General features: G+C 29.2%; 2 long non-coding RNA genes across 2 annotated transcripts in view; both read left to right on the plus strand.

Annotated features, from left to right (window-relative positions):
- Nucleotides 1-3,452: 3,452 nt before the first annotated feature.
- The window catches only part of LOC102578323 (uncharacterized), a 25,714-nt gene continuing 11,174 nt past the window's right edge, over nt 3,453-17,992 (plus strand). Inside the window, exons 1-2 of the long non-coding RNA XR_001473744.1 lie at nt 3,453-3,515; nt 3,660-3,672. This is a non-coding gene — a long non-coding RNA (uncharacterized lncRNA). The remainder of the gene's footprint in view (nt 3,516-3,659; nt 3,673-17,992) is intronic.
- LOC107061098 (uncharacterized) lies at nt 15,424-16,253 on the plus strand. The gene is made up of 3 exons (XR_001473743.1): nt 15,424-15,503; nt 15,879-15,939; nt 16,069-16,253. It is a non-coding gene; the product is annotated as an uncharacterized lncRNA (long non-coding RNA).

A 17,992-nucleotide genomic window follows, 5' to 3' on the forward strand; every position in this document is an offset into this window, starting at 1 on the left:
TGAATGAGTTTCATATTTATTTTCTTATATTTAATACGAGTAAGTAAAAAATATTTGTGTATAATCTAGATAAATACTATGTGAGGTAGGCGTGTGGGATATATATTGCTTTCCGGTGGGGATGAGAGTTTAGATAAAGTGTGTTAGAGAACGGGAGGAGGACACAATTGAAGTGGAATTTCATTTGTGAAACTTATTTTCCTACTTCCAAGATAACTTTTACGATATGAACATGAAAAAATTACTGGGCATACGAGTTTGATACCTTCGTATCCGAGTTCTCAAAATCTCACTCAAAAGGTTCTGAGTTGGAATCCCATTCTAACTAAGGATTCTTATGGTTCTGGAGGATCCAACTACATGAGAACCAGGAATGGAGGGCTTCACCCCCCTCCCCCCCTTCCGCCTGACTCTTTGGTCTTAAGAACGTTGGTTTTAAGAATGAGTCATTGCCCTTCTCCGACCCTGACTGCCCAACCTTAGAGCGGACAGCTAATGCGTTCCACTTATTGAACAGGGTTCTATGGTCGGTTTGTGACCCCCGGATGCCGAAGCCATCCTTGGGGTGATCTCATAGTTCCTACGGGGTGGAAATGATGGGATCGGTTCATGGATTTTCCTTCCTTTTCTTTTGTTGCATTTCACTCAAAGGGTTGAATGGAGATAGTGCATCAAGCTTTTCGCTAGGGCCAACTTGATCCTATTCCCCAGAGATCTCAGATGAGAGATATCTGGGAGAGAAAAATGTTTCCTCCGCGCACCCTATTTCATTTTTCATATCTTGATAATGTTTCTCATAAGTACTTTTCTTTTCTATTATATTATAGCCTATCACAGGATGTGGAGTGGCTAAAGTTTTGAAGTCTGGTGACTCAAATTTCCAAGAAGGGGTAGTGGTGATTTTGGTAGTGGAGAAGATAGGTATGCTTCATTTGAGGTGGAGAATGGTTCATCGAGTCATCGAGGATCTATCGATGATGATATTGAATGTGGTGATAGTGATGATGATGATGATGATAATCGCTCAGCTTTCTCGGATTACCATGACTCACCACAGCTAGTTTCAAAGAATGGTGTTGCTGAAATTGATGTGTTGAAGACATTTTTCTTATACTTGTATGGTATTGTGTCAGCTTGTTCTTGACATTGTAAGTATTGAATTTCGTCGCGTTTTGTCCTTTTTTCATTGATGTGTATTGAATTATTTGTAGTAATGATTATATATTAGAGATTCATATGCCAGTAGAAAATGTCGAGAACTTTTTATTTCGTAAAATGTTGGCCTAAGATGAATTGAGATGGGGAACATGATCAATGAGGACTGAGACGTAGTAGTTATTGTTGTTGTTTTTGTGTATTGAAGCTTCAGAAATTTTGTAGTCATTCTTATACGTTTACTTTAGGTCCTGTGCTTTCTAGGCGTCATTTCGTCCTATAAATTAGAGATTCCTATGCAAGTAGGTAATATAGAGAACGTCTAGTACTGTTCATGATTATGTTTATTTCGTAAAGTGTTGTCCTGAGGTGAATTTAAGTGGGGAACTTGATCACATATAGACGATCCCAGCTTGTTTTAGACTGAGTGTTGTTGTTTATTGAAGCTTAAAGGATGTTTTTGCTCTTCTTATGTGTTGACATGGGGAATAGATACAATAAAAGTCTTCTTGGGGATAAACTAGGGAAGTTAATTCCCTGCGCCTTTACTGATGAACACTGTGCACTTTGCGATGCAAGCTGTTTTGTCCAAGGCCATTACCGGGTTTTGGCATCAAAGATTTCAACCTACAGTGATGATGTCTTGGAGAGACTATTCTTTGAAAGGTAACATTAAGACTAATAATTCCCTTTTTTCTTTGGTTATGATTGAGTAGAAAGCTAAAAGTATTTGGAAGGCATATGATGATATAGAGTAGGAAATATGTGTACAATGTGTTTATGCACTTCTCCAGTGGATTTGTTTACGAAACATAGAAAGACGAGAGTAGGATTATTAACGAGCTTGAATGTATGTGGATCTTATGAGTTGACAGCTTCAATTAGCCATAGTTTGTGACTTAGTTAAGCCCACATGTTACACTTATTAGCTTATTACTGATATATCGACAATGGTTTCAAATGAACTTTTATGTACACAAATAGAGGCAGTTCCTGTTACGTACGAGAATCTCAATTTTTATCCAAGTTAGTTCTTCATGAGTTCAAGACATATAATCTCTTATGTCTTTCATTTCTAACCTTTATGTAGGAATCTTTTTCCACGATATCTTAATGTCGTCTATAAATACTGGCTTTCAATATTATCCTGTTAATTGTTATGTTCACTTCTTAACAACTAATACTATAGACGGCCTTTGCCTTTCACAGTTGTACCGACAGCTCTTACAACAGCAATGAATGTGAACCTCAGCAATGCATCCCTTGTTTTCATCTCAGTCACATTTGCCACTATGGTGTGTAACTCTTTCTCCTTAATATTTTTTCGATCATACAGTTTGTGTCAATACTGATAGACTGCAATTTTTTCTTCAAAAATTGAGCTCTGAGAAAGCATGTTTGTTAAACTCACGACCTTAACATTCGTCGAGGGCTCTAGTATTTGCATTTATGTACCTTGAAATTTAGCAGTCACAACCCTCTGCCACTAAAGTAAGTGTGATTGTCAAAGCCTTCAAGGGCCACTCAAATAATCGTCTATTATCGATAAGAATAACAGATTTCTTACTTTGTTTTCTCCTTCCTTATTCTGATACGAACTCTCTGCCCATCTTTCTCCTATTCTTCGCATTTGCTTTCAGGTACTACTTTTAACCACTGATCTCTTATGTTTTATTGTGCTTTTTTATGGGGGGTAGCGGGCCAGAAGCATCGAATTTCTACTTGATCCTTTGTTATAGATGTACATCCAACAATATTATTCATAAATGCAACTTTTTTTTCCATATGAGGACTTAATAGAATGTGATTGTTAATTCGTTATGGACTAAAAACCTGAAAGCGTCTATGAAATAACTATCTTTGATGAATACGATACATTTGACAGGGCTCATATCTAAGCTGAATAAATGGCCTCAATTATTTGTGTAAGGTTGGAGTCTCCAAGTGTAAAGCTGCTGGGGATCATCTTGGTCATTTCTTGTATTATTTATTCTCATTTATGAAGAAGTATTCATAATTTTCATCTTCATCTGTCATTCATAAATCATATCCGTAACCTTCACTTGTGCACCAGATAAAACGTTTACTTTATCGTACAATATTTTCTCGTTTCACAACTATCATTGACAATTTGGATAAACTTAGGTAATCTTCTTAATGAGTGTTTTCGTAAGCTTTATCGCCTTGTTGATAACTGTGTCGTTTGTTAATTTACATCCGTTTGGTAGATAAGTCTGACTCTATTTTATGATAATGCAGTTGCAAAGGTGACAGAATTTGAGTTTTGGGGGTTTGTCTTTGTTATGCTTGCTGCAGTTATGTCTGGATTTCGCTGGACTATGACTCAGATTCTTCTGCAGGTTGTATTTTGTGACACTCGTTGCATTGTTATCGTTGATTTCTTGTTCCATTGTTTTGTCAATAGTATGTTTGCTTACTTTGTGTATTTTCTGTTTGTTTTCCCATATCCAACTGGTTGTGCTGAACATAAAACTGGCATAAAGAAAGAAGCCTATGGTAAGGACTATGAACAACTCTTGGCAAATTTTAAATATTCTGGAAATGTTATTATCACCATCATCATTATTATTAGCAGTCGTAGCAGCAGCGACTGCACCACTACTTAGACTACATCAAATCTGATCTTGTTTTAAAAGGGCAGTCCGATGCACGAAGCATCTCACATTCACGCAGGGTCCAAGGTAGGGCCACACCTCAAGAGAGCATGATGTAGGCAGCCTACCCTGATACAAATCAGCGGCTAATTCCATAGCTCAAACCCTGCTTTGTCTTAGTCCTAGTTTTGACCAAATTAATATGTTGATTCGTTATTTGTTTTATAGTTTGTGAATAAATTGTGTAATGAAATGCATGCTTTGGTTATTGCAGGTCTAAAAAATCCACTCACACTAATGAGCTATGTTACTCCAGTAATGACTCTTTCAACTGCTGTGTTGTCCCTTATTTTTGATCCGTGGCACGAATTCAGACACACCAATTACTTTGATACGTCATGGCATATAGCTAGAAGTTGTTTGTTGATGCTTTTTGGCGGAACTTTGGCTTTTTTTATGGTATGTATGTGTCTAAGCACTGGTATCAGTTCAATTTGTGGATTTTCCATCTCATAGTGAAAATGAAGCCTTCTAATAGGCTTAGTTCGTTTAGAAATGATTATCAATTATTAAAGAACTTGGACGAACATAACGATAACTTCTTCATGCTTACCTAGCAACGTTTGTTTACTGCAGGTGTTTGTTCCTAGCACTTCAGTCGTCCTAAATCAAAACGACTGTATGTTTACTTAAGCTATAGTAGTTCAATCAAAATTGTTGATATCGAGCCATTTTTAGTCGAAAACGTGACTTTGGCATGGTTTAATGGCATGTGTTGAAGTCGTAATTTTTCCATTTTCCTTACTCAGGTATGACAAAATTACATAAAGGTAGCACAAGTGAAGATGAAACTGGATCACCATTAGGATATGCAGCTACCAAGTATGTTATACTTGAAGAAATGGAAGATCAAGACCATGGTCCTTGAAGTATTATTACATATGACATTCCAACTACGCTGCACTCTGATGGCGTTTTGTATTTGCAACGGAAGGAAAGGGACGAAAAAATGCATAGATTTTCTAGCAAATGAAGGTCAATCGTATACATGAGGAAGATTTCTTAATCAAGGAAGATGAGGAAGTTGAGATTTTTCGCCTAGTAGACTTTAAGACATGTTGCTTATAGAAGATATTAGGACTTGAAAAAGAAACTTACAAAAATGTTACTGGTTAAGAACTAACTACTTAAATACACTACATTACAATATTCGGAATTTTACCAGATTTTGGTGCATCGAGAAAATATGTACTAGGAATAAAATAAAGATTATTTCGCTCGATCTAGGTATCGCCTATAAGTTTCTCAAAAGATTATTTTACATGACATGTTTAATATTACAAAATTAAAGTGTATTTTGAAACATTATACATATTTTTAGTTTAAGATCATGAGATTTTAAAAGTCGTCTTTACTTTCTTATATCAATATTATGTATAACCAAGACATACAAATTAAAATTAAGGGAGTAACTTAATTAGTACTAATTTTTTTTTAAAAAACAAATTTACCACTAGACAGTGTCTAGTGGTATTTTATTAAACATAAAAAATATCAACAGGAACAAGTACAAGCAAGGGGGCTAGGCCTTACCTTACTAATCCTAATAAAGTACCTAACAAGCATGAAGAAAATAAGAGCTAGAGAGAACTAAATATTTTTTTATTATCACAAAGTTTGTAATACACTCAATGATGATATTACAAATGAGGATGCTTAAATAATGTAAAAGTATGTCAATCAAGAAGCAAGTTGAGTTACCAGCCTAAAACTTTCTATTACTAAAGCATGAATTAAAAAAGATTGATTATCCATCAAAAGTAACTTGAAGTATTTTTCTCTTGTCTTCTTCTTCAAACCTATCCAACAACACTTGATGATTCATACCTTCTTTATGGATTTATTGGATCTAGTTGAACCTATTGATACTGTCAAATGGTTTTGCTTTGCCTGTCACATTGGTAGGTGCCTTGGAACAAACTCCTCAGTCATTTTACCGTCCCAACTATGTTGCCTTCCATATGTCTTCTTTTTGCTTTTGTTGCTTCCACTTCTTTGTTGCCTAGGTGATATATCCCCTTCCTTAGCCACTCTATCAAAGCAAATGTCCAACATATTGTCTTCCTCATCTTCATCAAGAGAATCCTCACCCAAATTCACTCCATCTTCATCAAGAGAATCCTCACCCAAATCAATTGTATTTGACACTAAGACACTCGACTCATTGTTCCTTGCAAGCACACATTTAGGCACAAATACAAGAGCTTCTGGACTTAATTTGCTATTTAAAGCAGGTGGTGAGACTTGTTTTTCTTGGATCAAATCGTGGTCATTCTCTGTTAACCTTATTTGATTTGCTTGACACTATTCTTTTAGTACTGGATACATGACAATTCCAACACAAATGACAAACCCAATAACACAGATGAAAGGACAACTAAATTTCTTTTTAAAAACTATTTTAAATTACTCTATTAATTATTCTAATATATAATTTTTTTTTATCTCAATATATGTGATACTGATAAATTTTCGAGAATACTCACAACTATTGAATTCCACATGCAGTTTGTGTGGCTGTGTGCGGAAAGCTCTATATGTCTCCATCTTTTTTATTTCTTTTTCTTTATACTTGAAAATGTCGTTTGTTAGGTGGGATAAGACGTGATACTTTTGAGTTACTCTAGAGATAAAATTTATTTCATTAGTTGAGATATTTAATGAGAAAATTAGTTATCTCACTAATATATATAAAATAACTTATTTTATTATAGTAAAATAAATAATTTCAAAACCGACTTATGCTTCTAATTAAATGAAAAATAAAATTATTTATATTTTATTTTGAAATTATTATCTCGTTTTCTTGGTACCAATTTGATATGAACCGTTAAGCTTTTCCTCTTCAATTATTTGGGAGCACGCTTAGTTCTTATTTTTTGTATTATATAGTTTTAATAAATAGTGATTTTAGTGATAATTTCAGTTTTATTTTATGTGTTATTTGACTATACACATTTAATCTTAAATTATTAAAGTTGGGGTTTTGATGCCTGAAGTTAACAAAAGTTAACTACATTTATTTAATAAAATGATTATTTGAAAATATTAAAAATAGAATAAATGGTTGATGATTCTAAATACTTGAGTGAATAGATTTACTCCAGTCCCTTAGCAAAATTAAAAAAGCAAGTCATATCATCTTCCATTCTAAGTATTCGATTAAATTCCTAGCTAAAACGATAGTCTAGTTTTAGAATTTAATTACTCAATCACTTTTTTGTTTGAAGACAAGGTTAGAAAATTCGCAAAATCACACTCTTTAACATCTTGACACAAGCCTACTCTTCGTGGGATCAACCCAAATTTTTATAAAATAAGCAAAAAAATTCATAACAAAAATATAATATATTATCATAAAATTATTTTTAAAATCTACAATTTTTATTGATTGAACTTTAGTTTAATAAAAAAAATTATAATTAAATATTACTCCCTCCATCCTATTTTATGCGGCACTTTTTGGATTTCGATATTCAAACAAATCTATCTTTGACAGTAAATTTTTCATAGATCTTTTAAACATTTTGAATTATCAATTATTGTGAATTTTTGTACTTTCTACATAGTTTACAAATATATAAATTACATTTTAAAAAATTGCAGATTTCGTACGCAAATTTTCGGTCACACTTAAACTGTTTGACTCTCGAAAAATGAAAATTGTCACATAAATTGGGACAGGAAAATAATAATATTAATATCTAGCAATATTTAATAATTTACCGGTTGGTACACCTAACAACCTCGCACATGAATAGCAACAATATTTTAATAAAAGATCCGTACACATTTATGTAATCTGACTGATTTGAATTATGCGAAATAAAATTTATCTTATAAATTGAGATATTTTATGAGATAATTAATTATTTTACTACATATAAAAAAATAATTTATCTCACCATTATAAATTATATAATTTAAGAACTAACTAATACTCCTTATTATATTAAATAAAAAACAATTTTAAATTTTAGATCAAAATAATTACCTCTCTTTTTCCTCTTCAATTATTAGGGTCACGTTTAAACGACTTGCACAACATTTCTAGCTGTAATTGGTAGGTAAAGTCCTTCAGTGAACAGCTAAAAAAAACAAAAAAAAAAAGAATAAAGCATAGAACATGTGGGAAAAAAGATATTATTCCCTCCATATTATTGTGTAGGTGACATCTTTTCACTTTGACACTAAATTTAAAAAAGAAAAGATTTTGCAATTTATAATTTAAAATAATTTATAGTTATCTAAATATCTATGACTCGATTATTTTATTACATAAGTTTTAAAAAATGTTCTTTCTTACTTTCTTAAATTTAATGTTGATTTAAACTAATCTGGTCAATTTATGTAGCACTTTTCATTTTTTTGATAGTCAAATGGTCTAATAAAAAATTTGTGCATGTGATCTTCAAATTTTTTGAAATTAAAATTACATATTTATAAACTACGTAATAGTACTAGAAATTACAAAGATATATAAAAAAATTTATAATCAAAGATAAAATTGTTTGAATAACATTTAATTATGTGAATACTCCCTCCGTCCTATTTTATGCGGCATTTTTTGGATTTCGATATTCAAACAAGTCTATCTTTGACAGTAAATTTTTCATAGATCTTTTAAACATTTTGAATTATCAATTATTGTAACTTATAGTACTTTCTACATAGTTTACAAATATATAAATTACATTTAAAAAAATTATAGATTTCGTACGCAAATTTTTGGACACACTTAAACTGTTTGACTCTCGAAAAATAAAAATTGTCACATAAATTGGGACAGGAAAATAATAATATTAATATCTAGCAATATTTAATAATTTACCGGTTGGTACACCCAATAACCTCGCACATGAATAGCAACAATATTTTAATAAAAGATCCGTACACATTCATGTAATCTGACTGATTTGAATTATGCGAAATAAAATTTATCTTATAAATTGAGATATTTTATGAGATAATTAATTATTTTACTACATATAAAAATATAATTTATCTCACCATTATAAATTATATAATTTAAGAACTAACTAATACTCCTTATTATATTAAATAAAAATCAATTTTAAAATTTTAGATCAAAATAATTATCTCTTTTTCCTCTTCAATTATTAGGGTCACGTTTAAACGACTTGCACAACATTTCTAGCTGTAATTGGTAGGTAAAGTCCTTGAGTGAACGGCTAAGAAAAAAGAATAAAGCAAATTATTGCAGGTGACATCTTTTACACTATATTTTAAAGCAAATTATTGCAGGTGACATCTTTACACTTGACTATTTTAAAACAAAAAAAAAATTAAAATTTATAATTTAAAATAATTTATAGTTATCTAAATATCTATGACTCGATTATTTTATTTCATAAGTTTTTTAAAAAAATCTTTCTTACTTTCTTAAATTTAATGTTGATTTAAATTAACTTGGTCAATTTATGTAGCATTTTTCATTTTTCGATAGTCAAATGGTCTAATCGAAAATTTGCGCATGTGATCTTCAAATTTTTTGAAATAAAAATTATATATTTATAAACTACGTAAAAGTACTAGAAATTACAAAGATATATAAAAAAAATTATGATCAAAGATAAAATTGTTTGAATCTTATGAAAGCAATTATATTATTATCGGTGGTCGTATTTGTACTACTAAGTCCGTGATCACCTCCTTTCGCATGTTAACTGCTTTTCATTACTTGTACATTTCATAATTTTTTAAATACATTATACATATTTTTAATTTACAATTATGAGGTTTTAAAAGTCGTATTTACTTTCTTAAATTAATATTCTGTCAAACTAAGACACATAAATTGAAATTGAGGGAGTAACTTAGAGGGTGTTTGGATTGATTTAAAAATTGATAAAACGTAGTTTTAAGTCAGTTTTTTTACTTTTGAAAGTGTGACAAATACATAAGCTTGTTAAAATACAAACCCAATAATTACAAGTTATCTTTCTTTGATCAAGTTATATATACATTACTTGTTCATTTCATTCTTTTTAGGACAAGTTAAGTTTGAGTACATTTAACCATGAACTATTCAATGCAAGTTAATATTTTGTCCAAAAACCTCATTAAACCATCATTACCAACGCCACAACACCTTAAAAATTACAAGTTATCTTTCTTTGATCAAGTGGTGGATGTAATACACTTACCTCTTGTTCTTTTCTATCCTCATTGTAGAAATAACTCGAAAAATGAAGAGCTCGAAGAGTCCTTTTCGAGGATTTTAACACATCTTTACCCTTTAGCTGGTCGATTTTCTGAAGATGAATCGTCAATTCTTTGTCTCGATCAAGGTGTAAGTTATATAAAAGCAACGGTCAATTGTAAGCTTGATGATTTCCTTCAACAAGCAAACAAAGACCCTGATCTAGCATTGTCATTTTGGCCTCAAGGAACTATGGATGTGGACGAGACGAATTTATTCGTCACGCCAGTTATGGTTGTGCAAGTCACAACATTTGAATGTGGTGGTCTAGCCCTAGCTATTAGCCATGCACACCCTGCTATGGACGGATCCACCACATTCAAAATCATTTACGAATGGGCTAAAGTGTGCAAATTTGGTACTCCTTCTAAGGAGATCAACTTCATGAACTTCAATTTAGGCACTCTTTTCCCTTACAAGAAAGATCTAACAACCATTCTTGAGCCTCCGGTTGACGAAGGCAAACGTCCAAACTCTAAGTTAATTGCCAGAAAGTTTGTTTTTGAGGAAGATGCAATATCGAGGCTCAGAGAAAAATTTGACTCAACAACTGGCGAAGGTTTGAGTTTCAAACCTTCGAGAGTTGAGATGATTACAACACTTTTATGGAGGTCACTTATCCGTTCCACAGGAAGTACTTCACATTTGAAACGGTCTGTAATGTCATTTCCACTTAACTTGCGTGGTAAAGTAGCAACTTTTCCTGAAATTGCCAACTCTTTTGGGAATCTTATCATCGATATTCCAATAAAATTTGAACACGACGATGAAACAAAAATGGAGTCGTTGCATCACATTGTAAAACTCATAAAAGAGTCAGTTCAAGTGATTATCAGTAAATGTGTCAAAGCTACTCCGGATGAAATAGTTTCTTTGGTTATCGACTTATACAAGGATAGTTACGCCGGATTAGAATGGGGAGGAGACAATGAAGTTGTGAATTTTACATGCGCAAGTTTATGTAGGTTCCCCATACAAAAAACTGATTTTGGTTGGGGAAACCCAAGTTTAATGCACTTTGGGTCAAGACATAGCCAAGTTTTTTGGTTGTATGATACTGAATGTGAGACTGGAATTGTTGTGCAAATGGAATTGGAGGAAAAATACATGGATAAACTTGCATGTGACCAAGATATCATGGATTTTGTTAAATTTTAGGGTTTAATTTTCATGTTCTTTCTTCATTTAATTTGTACTCCCTTTGTTTTAATTTAAGTACGTGTGTTGCTATTGCTTTTCTTTGGTTTAATTTGTTTTGAATATAAATATCACTTTCTATGAACACGCTTTGACTATAATTAAGTAGCATTTCACTACAACAAATGTGATATTTAGTTACGAAATTATTAGGTAAGATACTAAATTCGTCACTAATTATTCACCTTTTGTGACAACAATTATATTTCGTGTTTAAATGTATGAGCAAAATACTTTTAGTGACGAAACATACAATTTCGTAGCAAAGTTTTGTCCATTTAAGTTTCCCACCAAAAAAAAGATTGGCGCCATTTATTAAGAACTATTAGTGACGCATTTTAAGTTATCAACGACAACTTATTTTGTCACTAATAATGCATCCAATTTGTGACAAATTATTATTTGTCTTAGATGAGTTATAATTTTGGACACGAAGATTTTTTTTTTACTAAAGATAAGTTATTGCAATAGCGACAAATTAGAATTTGTAGTCAAATGTTGTAAGCTTTAGCCACAAAATTTATATTTAATTGCTATCTAAATTTTTGTCACTAATAATATAATCAATTAGTGACAAACATTTTCTTTTCTCTAATCAACTTATGATTTAGTGACAACATACTTTTGTCACATAATATGCAATATTTAAAAAGCAAAAATTTAAAATTTGCAGCTGAATAATTTTATTATTTTCTATTTTTTTTTAGCTAAATATAAAATAATATTTGATTAGGCTTATTATTTACAATTGCAAATAGCAACTGACGAATATTTCTTTAAAGCGTTCTGTATAGGTAACAACAAAAGAAAACTATAGAATGATATAATGATATGATGATAACGTCAAATTATACCTTAAGAAAATTCAAGTGCCGATGCTAACATAAAATCTAATGTGAGTGGGGATTGTGATATGACAGAGAGCAATTATACAAAAGATAACATCGATGGTAAGTTTATTTTGCAAATTTTTTAAATATTTTATGGATATTTAATTAACTATTTTCTATAATGACTAAAAATAAGTTTAATTGTGGAGGTCTCAAGAACCCCAACTATTTGATTTTAATAAAATTAGGGATAAGGGTCTGAAAAATACCCCAACTTTGGTCGAATTTGCTGTTGCGATACTAAACTTTCATGTGGACCTATTACCTCCCTTATGATGTTTGAATTTAGATGCATATCTAAATATTATGATGGGAATTTAGATTAAGATGTATAAATCTAAATATGCATCTCAAAATTGAGATGTTTTAAAATTTGAATACTAAATAATTATGATTATTATAAATATATTAGTATGTAAAATTTATCTTTATTTATAATACTAATAAAAAAATTATTAAAATGTGAACTTAATCTAATAATATATCAATAATAGTTTTTTTAAAAAAAATAAATTAATGGCAGTTAGTAGTGACGATGCCTAGTTGTGGTGGTTGTGGCCTTGTGGGTGTGGATACCCTGTTTTACCAAAGATATTTTTAATTAATTAATTAATTCATTTTTCTTTTAACTTAATCAAGTTTCGTGAATTTCAAACAAAGTGAAATAACTATTTAAATGTGTCAAAACTATTTTTATAATTATTGTTGGTGCTATTTTGTTATTTCATTTACCAAAATATCCTAATATACTATTATATATTTTACATATAATTTTAAGTATTAATTATTTCATTTTATTAATTTAAAAACTACTTTATTTATTAAAAAACCAAAAGTGAGTATGTTTTTTATTTTGTCAAATTAAAGCCAACTGTGGTTTAATTATATGATCAGGACTCCACTATTACTAATAATTACTTTATTTTGCTAAATCAAAGGATTTCATTATTAAATTAATTAATGATTATCTCAATTTTACTACATATTGCCTTTTTCATAAATATCTTCAATTATAAATAATTGATTAAATTTGATTATTTAATCAATAATTGGTCACAATTGCAACGTGAATCGGTTATGTTTGAAAGAATTATGGCTATAACTTAAAAGATGATTGATTAATTTTTAAATTTAATTTGGGTCATTTTCACTCTTAAAGAACAACTTTCAATCTTAGCTCTTTCCCACGTCAACTTTAGTAATGACCCTAAGATGGACTGGTTTTGATAATTTGTCCCTTCTAAATTTTTTAGTCTAAAATGACCTCCGTAATGGGTGATCTTGATTTTTCAACCCCGTTAAATATTATTTTTTTCTTTTATAAAAAATCCTTTACTTTAGAAAATTCTAACTTTTGCCCATAAGACAATTTTCAAGATATTTTAAGACAATAAACCTTCTCAATTGACATGAAGTTCTGCCTATCAACAAAAATTAGAACTTAGGTATGATCAGACACGATTTCTAACTTTTTTCCCCTTAAGACATTCAATCAAGACATCTTAAAATATAATTTGTTCAATTCAAACTTCGATTAAGGTAAATTTAATCTTTTATTTTAAAAAAAATACTATTATACAACATATAAAATTAATTCAATATGATTCGATAATTTTAAATTTTATTTTGATATTTTGCAGTATCCATGAAACATTGGCAACCATAGTTGATTCAACTTCGATTTATTTATAGTCATATAATATAGAATTATGATTTATATTTTTTTTAAAATAAACATATAAACAAATTATATCATATTTACACCTTACAATCTTACGTAGAAATATATGTTAAGGAAATTACAAGCTACCTTTTTTGTGAATCAATAATTTTGGTATCTGTTTCAATATCAAATATTTTGTAGTCAAAATTTAAACATCTTCACATTTAATTTTGTACTAACATTAGGTTGTATGATATATACTATAACTTTTTATGTAGCTATACATTTTGGCATATTTATAAATATCTAATACTAAAAGAATTTAATATATATATATATATATATCATAATACTGCAAGCACAGTATTAAAATTTTTGACTTGATATCTAATGTATCACGTGCACCATAATGTTGTGCGTTAACTCATTTAATTGGGCTACAAATGATAGATTATATCAGTTTGCCAAACACATAATTTCATTTTATTCTAGAGGTCTAGTTTGATGCTACATATCAACTGATGTGGTATACCAAATCAAATAAATGAGAAAATAAGATCATGTCACATATCAAAATGACATAACATTACATTTGATGAGAATAAAAATATACAACCGCATTTGACTTGTTTCGACAATTAAATATCACCATGTCATTTGAACCTGACAAATCAAAAACAATTTATTCTCATCAAAATTTTTCATCTTATAATTATAAATAAATAGGAGTTCCTAATTAAGAAAAGTCATTAAAATTTCAAAAAAAACAACCGTGGGTCAAGAATTACAAATTTTCTATAAGTTGCAAGCATTCAAACATTTGTGTACACATTATAATTACTTGAAAATAAAGGACATAGATAAATTAAATATCAAAACCTTCCAGATCAAATTCACTTGTTTGTGGAAAAACTTGTTTAAGGCGGTCATCAAAGTACTTATGACAAATCAAATTCAAGTCAAAATATATCAAATCCAACATAAATTCAAGATCAAATTAAAAACGTTTGAAATTATTTTGAAAATGAAGAACTAGAAGATTTATACAAATTGTAACACTCATAATATTTTTCTATCTTGATTATTAATTTTTATACACAAATTTTATTGTTTGTAGCCATAAATTATGGGTAATATAATAAATTTAAAATGTGAAAATAAAAGGAAATCAACACATTTCCCTGCATCCACCAGGTATCTTTATATTATAATAAATACTTAATTTTCTACCAAACTTTCTTTTTATATTTATATTTCCCTTTGTTTTAATTTATTTTCCAATGATTCAAAAAAAAAAAAAAAATTCCAAACTCTTTTGTTTTTAGTTTATTTTTAAAATAAATTCTCTTTCCTTATTGTGGTAAGTCTTTAATTATAATTTTTACATGATATATTTAAAATTAGAAGATTAAAAACTATTTTGACACACTTCACTTATTTTTAGTTTAAGAATACACAATTTAAAAACTCTTATTTACTTTCTTAAATTTTATGTTAAGTCAAAATCAAATAAATTTCTTAAATTTTATGTCAAATAAAAATCAGATAAAAGTATTTAACAAAATCACATGAAGAAAGTAAAAGAGGGTATTCATTTCCAAATTTGTAGGAAAAAAACACACGTAATTCTCTCATTTCCTGTTCCTTCTCCACAAATCTCTCTTTTAGTTATTAGCCACATCCACTCCTTATCTCCCCACGTAATACTTCTCTCCCATTATCTTCATTTTTATTTTTTATTTTTATTGAATTTTGAGTTTTTTATCTGCATAATCCTTAAATATAATATGAATATGCAACTCTCTTACTTTCTGCTATACCTCATTTGAATTTTTAGTGGGTTTCTTAAGTTTATTTTAATTTGTGAACTTTGTCTCCCTTCACTCTAGTGTTCTTTTTTTTAAAAAAAAAATAGTATGATAATTTAACTACGAGTTACTTGTGTTTAGCCTATGAGTTTGTTCTGTGTTAGAGACTTTTAGGGACTTGTTAAAAAATATGATCTAATTTTTTCGACTGCTCTATATACTAAGTAAGTTTCTTCATCTCGATTGTTGATTTTTTTTTGTTTGCAGACAAAACTCAAGGTCTATATCTTTAGAAAAGAGGGAATGACAATTTTACCATGTAATTTGAGTTAGTATCTTTTCTATTTATTTCTCATTCTAATATCAATTTTACAATTAAATTTTGAAAATATGTCATGTTTATATCATAATTGCAGCGAGTACATATTAAAATTGTATTCTTTTCCTTTTCACACAGGTATGTACATGAATGGAAAAATTGAATGAAGAGTAAAGTTATCAGATAAGTTGTTTACATTAGCATATAAGAAGTAACATTTTTATTTTCTTATTGACGACACATTATGTACATTCGTTAGGATCATATAATAATCTTTAATGAGATTATTTCAATATTATTTTAGTTCTAAAATATTATAGGATCATGAGTGACACTTTTTGTTATTATGTTAAATTTTTTATTTTGTTATGTTGAGTTTATATTATAATATGATATCTGCTAAGTTTAAAAATTAAATTTAATATTTGTCATGATGTTAATTTAATAAATTTTTACGACTTAGACTTTTCCTTGTAAAATTTTTATATTGATGAATTAATTAATCTTGTAAAATATGAGAAAATTTGGCACCATGTATAAATTATAAAATTAACGAGAAACTAGTGAATTATTACCATTTACAAGTTTGAACGTCATCAAATGTTTGTTGTTTTAACTGTATGATAATGGATGAATTTTATTATTATTTAAGATATTTTAATTATTTATTTTTCAATTTATGTAATTCTAATTTAAAAAATAATATCAATACGAATAATTAAATGTCATCGAATATTTGTGCTCATCAAAAGATTATATCATCAAAAGTAACTTTTAGCAAGGACTAAATCATACTTTTCAAGACAAATATTTTTTTCACAAATAAATTATTTCGTCATAAGTCGACTACATTTAGTGACAAACTATATTGTCACTAATCATGATTATTTACAGTGACAAGTATATCTTGTCGGTAAAAACAATACTTTTAGTGACAAGATGATAGATTTAACTACGAAATTGTTAACCTTTTTATGATGATAAATTTGTCCCTAATTTATATATTTTAGGACGAAATAATTTTTTTATATAAAAACAAGTCATTAGTGACAAAATTACATTTTTTCAACTACTAAATACATATAACTTTAGAGACAATTGATGTTGTCACTGATTGAACTAAATATATAGTGATGGTGTAATTTTGTCGGTGAAAATAACTTTTTAGTGACAAAATCATACTATTAACAAAAAATTTACACTTTTTATGACATATAGATTTGTCACAAATATCGACACATTTGGGGACGATTTTTCTTTTTGTAGTTAATATAACTTTGTTAGTGACGATGCACTAAATCGTCTTTGTATACTTTTAGTGACGACTGATTGACGAAATTTTTTTCGTCACAAGATCTTTGGTGACGAACTATGATTTATAAGTGACGAAATCATTTGTCCTTGATAGTCAAATTTGTTGTAGTGTTTTAAGTTGTAGAAAAGATTATACTAAAATAAATGGGAGAAGGCACAGGTACCCCTAGACTATGATAGAAATTCCAGAGACATACCTTAACTAAACTAAAGTCCTATTACCCCCTGAACTCATTTTATATATAATATTGTACACCTTTTGGCTTATATAGACTAGAGCTGTCAATATGGGCTAGCCCACCCCATCCGGGCTGACCCATACAGGCTTTGACATTTTACGGGTCAGGCCGGGCTAGCCCATTTTTGGTGTGGGTTAGAAAACGATCGGCCCAGCCCACAAGTACATGGGCTACAGGCTTGCCGGGCTAGCCCACTTTTTTTAAAATTATATATTTTTTATAATTATTAAAATAAATTATAAATTATAATTTAAAAATATTATCATAAATATCGACAAAACAATATTACATGGTGTTAATGTTACTACTTGTTAATCAAATCCACAAATAAAATTATCTTTATAATAATTATTAAGGTTTTTTCAAATAAAAGTATAAATATCTAAATAGAAATATTAACATAATTGTTTTGTCACATTAAAACACAAAAAATGTGACAATATTCCAACCATAAAAAAGTTAAAAATAAACTCCTTAAAAAAATCATGAAACTTATGGCATATCTAACA

The sequence above is a fragment of the Solanum tuberosum genome, unplaced genomic scaffold, assembly GCF_000226075.1.
Source record: "Solanum tuberosum cultivar DM 1-3 516 R44 unplaced genomic scaffold, SolTub_3.0 scf00116, whole genome shotgun sequence".
In the NCBI taxonomy this organism is placed as follows: Eukaryota; Viridiplantae; Streptophyta; class Magnoliopsida; order Solanales; family Solanaceae; genus Solanum; species Solanum tuberosum.